This window comes from Peromyscus leucopus, chromosome 22 (genome assembly GCF_004664715.2).
Source record: "Peromyscus leucopus breed LL Stock chromosome 22, UCI_PerLeu_2.1, whole genome shotgun sequence".
NCBI lineage: Eukaryota > Metazoa > Chordata > Mammalia > Rodentia > Cricetidae > Peromyscus > Peromyscus leucopus.
In genome coordinates, this window is record NC_051081.1 from 36241690 (window position 1) to 36247698 (window position 6009).

Sequence of the window (6009 nt, forward strand, 5' to 3'; positions counted from 1 at the left end):
GGGAAGGCTAAATGAATTTAAATATTCTAAAGGCCCTGGATTATCCGTAAGAGGATAAGTGTTCGATTGACCTAACACTCTGAGCAGTGTGTTTAGTGCATTCTAGAAGACACCCAGGGCTGGTGAGATGGCTCAGCAGGTAAAGGCGCTCGCTGCCAAGCCAGTGACCTGAGTTTGAATCCCAGGAGAGAGCACAGGCATGGAGAGCTGGATCCGTGGTCAAGAGCTCTTGCTGTTCTTGCAGAGGACCCAGGTTCAGTTCCCAGCACCCACACGGCAGCTCACCATCTCTAACTCCAGTTCCAGGGATCCGATGCCCTGTGCTGACCTCCGTTGGCACCAGGCAGGCGTGTGGTACACACACATACAGGCAGACAAAACACTTGTACACATAGAAAGAGCTAAATCTAAAAATATACTAAAGAGAGCTGACTATCAAGTTGTCCTTGACTTCCATGTAGGCCACAGTGCAAGTACACACACACACACACACACACACACACACACACACACACACACACACAAATACACACATCACATCACATCACATCACATCACAAAGATACATACAAGAAACAGACAAACAAGGCTAGAGAGATGGCTCATAGGTTAAGAGCACTGGCTGTTCTTCCAGAGGTCCGGAGTTCAATCCACATGGTGGCTCACAACCATCTATAATGGAATCTGATGCCGTCTTCTAGCCTGCAGGCATACATGCAGGCAGAACACTGTACATAACAAACAATAAACAAATATAATTTGTAGAAAGGCATTTAGCAGGTGTAGCTTAATAGTAGGATGCTTGGCCAGCATGTGTGAGGCCCTGGGCTTGACACTCTCAGCACTGGGGGAAAGATATAAAGACATATATATGGTTTACTATGCTGCCATCTCTTCCTTCAGCAGGGCCACTTCATTGTGACACAGTGACATGAAAGCAACCATAGACACTAGGCAAGTGGACCGAATGGACATACGGAGACTGTATTTATATCACTTGTACAGAATGCCTTGTTTTTGCGCACATGCGGACTGTTTTAATCGATTTTTCTAGGTAATGCTATGGATTAAACTCAACTGCATGCATGCTAGGGACCTGCACTACCAATGAGCTGTAGGCATCCCTAGCATGGTGGTTAAATATTTAAGACACAAAGAATATCTTTTCTGGACATACCAGGCCACTTGATCAAGAAAAGAACTTTATTTTGGCTCTGAGTTGAAGCAGTGTTGACAGGTCACATCTGGTGACAGACCTTTTGCTGGTAGAGTCCAGATGTGGAACAGGGAGGATGTCACATGGCAAGAGACAGGGAGTTTATGTGTATGGATTTCCATTTTTACCTCTTCCCGCTTCTGAGGCTACCAGTCTTCAACCACGGGCTCCTCTTGCATAATTTTCTGCCTGTGCGCCCCTGAAAGGCCCCACTTTTAAACACCATAGTTGGAGTCGGGCTAGTGGTGCTCACGTGCTCTCCCAGCATTTGGTTGGTGGAGGCAGTAGGATTCAGAAGATCAAGACCAGCTTTGGCTACATAGCAAATTTAAGGCCAGACTAGACTAGGGCTACATGAGACCTGCCTCGAAAATATGAAATAAATAAAATGATAAACATTTTAATTAATTAAATTCCGACTCTCCTGATGCTTCACCATGGGATGAAATTTCACCCCACGAACCTTTAAGGGACACACTGACATCATATTTAAATGACAGGGCCTATAAAGGTCCTTGTCAGGGCTGGAGGCAGCACATTGGTGAGGTACTGAGTTCAGTACCCAGCACCCATATTGTGTGGTTCACAAACATCTGTTAACGGCAGATCCCCTCTAGCACCTCACTGTGGAACCTGCACTCATACACACATTCACATCATTTAAAATAGTAATAAAAACAAATCTTGAAAGGTTCGTGTTAAAGTGCACATAAATGTTTTAGGAAACCGAAGGGATATCTCGTCCCCAATTCTTCACCAGGACTCCAGGCTGGTCTACAGCTAGCACCTGCCACATAGTATGTGCTCAATGTACAAGCCAGAGCTCTTTATAATTAAAATCCTTGTAGAAATTGCATAGTGCTTCATGAAGCACACACACTATATTTATTTAACTATTTCTTTTTTATTTTTATTTTATTTTATTTTACAATTCCATTCAGTTCTACATATCAGCCACGGGTTCCCCTATTCTCCCCCCTCCCACACCCTTCCCTTACCCCCAGTCCACCCCCCATTCCCACCACCTCCAGATCAAGGCCACCCTCGAGGACTGAGATCAACCTGGTAGATTCAGTCCAGGCAGGTCCAGTCCCTTCCTCCCAGACTGAGCCAAGTGTCCCTGCATAAGCTCCAGGTTTCAAACAGCTAACTCATGCAATGAGCACAGGACTTGGTCCCACTGCCTAGTTGCCTCCCAAACAGATCAAGCCAATCAACTGTCTCACCTATTCAAGGGCCTGATCCAGCTGGGGGCCCCTCAGCCTTTGGTTCATAGTTCATGTGTTTCCATTCATTTGGCTATTTTATTTTCAATAATTGAGTAAAACTGAAATTTATTATAAGCCACAGTCGTCCTAGGGACCTCCATGCTATATATATAGCCTCCATGGTTCTATGGGTTGTGGTCTGATCTTTATTTTATATCTAGAATCCACTTATGAGTGAGTACATACCATGACTGTCTTTCTGGGTTTGGGTTACCTCACTCAGGATGATTTTTTCTAGTTCCATCCATTTGCCTGCAAATTTCATGCTTTCATTGTTTTTCTCTGCCGAGTAGTACTCCATTGTATATATGTACCACATTTTTTCCATCCATTCTTCTGTTGATGGGCATCTAGGTTGTTTCCAGGTTCTGGCTATTACAAATAGTGCTGCTATGAACATAGCTGAGCATGTATCTTTATGGTATGAATCAGCATTCCTTGGGTATATGCCCAAGAGTGGGATGGCTGGGTCTTGAGGTAGTTCGATTCCTAATTTTCTGAGAAACTGCCATACTGATTTCCACAGTGGTTGTACAAGTTTACATTCCCACCAACAGTCGAGGAGTATTCCCTTTGCTCCACATCCTCTCCAACATTGACTGTCATTGGTGTTTTTGATTGTAGCCATTCTGACAGGTGTAAGGTGGTATCTCAGAGTCATTTTGATTTGCATTTCTCTGATGATTAAGGATGTTGAGCATTTCTTTAAATGTCTTTTAGCCATTTGTGATTCTTGTTTTGTGAATTCTCTGTTTAGCTCTTTAGCCCATTTTTTAATTGGACTGTTCAGTATTTTGATGTCTAGTTTCTTGAGTTCTTTATATACTGTGGAGATCAATCCTCTGTCAGATGTGGGGTTGGTGAAGATTTTTTTCCCATTCTGTTGGCTGTCTTTTTGTCTTATTGACTGTGTCTTTTGCCCTGCAGAAGCTTCTCAATTTTGAGAGGTCCCATTTATTAATTGTTGTGCTCAGGGTCTGTGCTGTTGGTGTTTTATTTAGGAAATGGTCTCCGGTGCCAATGCGTTCAAGAGTGCTTCCTACTTTCTTTTCTATTAAGTTTAGCGTAACTGGATTTATGTTCAGGTCTTTGATCCACTTGGACTTGAGTTTTGTGCATGGTGACAGATATGGATCTATTTGTAATCTTTTACATATTGACATCCAGTTATGCCAGCACCATTTGTTGAAGATACTTTCTTTTTTCCATTGTATAGTTTTGGCTCCTTTGTCAAAAAGCAGGTGTTCATATGTGCATGGATTAATATCAGGGTCTTCAATTCGATTCCATTGGTCCATATGTTGGTTTTTATACCAGTACCAAGCTGTTTTTATTACTATAGCTCTATAGTAGAGTTTGAGGTCAGGGATGGGGATGCCTCCAAAGGTTGCTTTATCGTATAGGATTCTTTTAGCTATCCTGGGTCTTTTGTTTTTCCATATGAAGTTGAGTATTTTTCTTTCCAAGTCTGTGAAGAATTGTGTTGGGATTTTGATGGGGATTGCATTGAATCTGTAGATTGCTTTTGGTAAGATTGCCATTTTTACTATGTTAATCCTACCTATCCATGAGCATGGGAGATCCTTCCATTTTCTGATATCTTCTTCAGTTTCTTTCTTTAGAGATTTAAAGTTCTTATCAAAAAGGTCCTTCACTTGTTTAGTTAGTGTTATCCCAAGGTATTTTATATTATTTGTGGCTATTGTAAAGGGTGATGTTTCTCTGACTTCTTTCTCAGCCCTTTTATCATTTGTGTATAGGAGGGCTACTGATTTTTTTGAGTTGATCTTGTATCTTGCCACTTTACTTAAGGAGTTTATCAGCTGTAGGAGTTCCCTGGTAGAGTTTTTGGGGTCACTTATGTATACTATCATATCATCTGCAAATAGTGAAAGTTTGACTTCTTCCTTGCCAATTTGTATCCTTTGATCTCCTTTTGTTGTCTTATTGCTCTAGCTAGAACTTCTAGTACTATATTGAATAAATATGGGGAGAGTGGACAGCCTTGTCTTGTTCCTGAATTCAGTGGTATCGCTTTGAGTTTCTCTCCATTTAATTTGATGTTTGCTGTTGGCTTGCTATAAATTGCTTTTATTATGTTTAGAAATGTTCCTTGTATTCCTGATCTTTCTAAGACCTTTATCATGAAGGGGTGTTGGATTTTGTCAAAGGCTTTTTCAGCATCTAAGGAGATGATCATGTGGTTTTTTTCTTTCAGTTTGTTTATATGGTGTATTACATTGACTGATTTTCGTATGTTGAACCATCCTTGCATCCCTGGGATGAATCCTACTTGGTCGTGATGGATAATTGTTTGTTTGTTTTTTTCACTTTCTTTCTTTTTTTTATTTTATTTTATTTTACAATACTATTCAGTTCTACATAACAGCCATAGATTCCCTTGTTCTCTCACTTCCTGCCCCCCTCCCCTTCCCCCCAGCCCACCCCCCATTCCCACCACCTCCAGATCAAGGCCACCCTCGAGGACTGAGATCGACCTGATAGACTCAGTCCAGGCAGGTCCAGTCCCCTCCTCCCAGATTGAGCCAAGCGTCCCTGTATAAGTCCCAGGTTTCAAACAGCTATCTCATAGCCCAGGACCTGGTACCACTGCCTAGAAGCCTCCCAAACCGATCAAGCCAATCAACTGTCTCACCTATTCAGAGGGCCTGATCCAGTTGGGGGCCCCTCAGCCTTTGGTTCATAGTTCATGTGTTTCCATTTGTTTGGCTCGACCAACAGTCCAATTAAGAAATGGGCTATAGAACTAAACAGAGAATTCTCAACAGAGAAAACTCAAATAGCTGAAAGACATTTAAGGAATTGCTCAACATCCCTAATCATCAGGGAAATGCAAATCAAAACAACTCTGAGATACCACCTTATGCCTGTCAGAATGACTAAGATCAAAAACACTGAGGACACTTTATGCTGGAGAGGATGTGGAACTCGGGGAACTCTCCTCCACTGCTGGTGGGAATGCAAGCTTGTACAACCACTTTGGAAATCAATATGGCACTTTCTTAGAAAATTGGGAATCAATCTCCCCCAAGATCCAGCTATACCACTCTTGGGCATATACCCAAGAAATGCTCAATCATACCACAAGAGCACTTGCTCAGCTATGTTTATATCAGCATTGTTTGTAATAGCCAAAACCTGGAAACAACCTAGATGCCCTTCAACTGAAGAATGGATAAATAAATTGTGGCACATATACACAATGGAATATTACTCAGCAGAGAAAAACAATGACATCATGGGTTTTGCAGGCAAATGGATGGATCTAGAAAAAATCATCCTGAGTGAGGTAACCCAGACTCAGAAAGACAAATATGGTATGTACTTACTCATAGGAGGATACTAGATGTAGAACAAGGATGACTGGACTGCTACTCACATCACCAGTGAGGCTACCTGGAAAACAGGACCCAAGAAAGACATGGGGATCACCCAATGACGGAGAAATGGATGAGATCTACATGAATAGCCTGGACATGAGTGGGAGCAATGAACGGCGAGGGT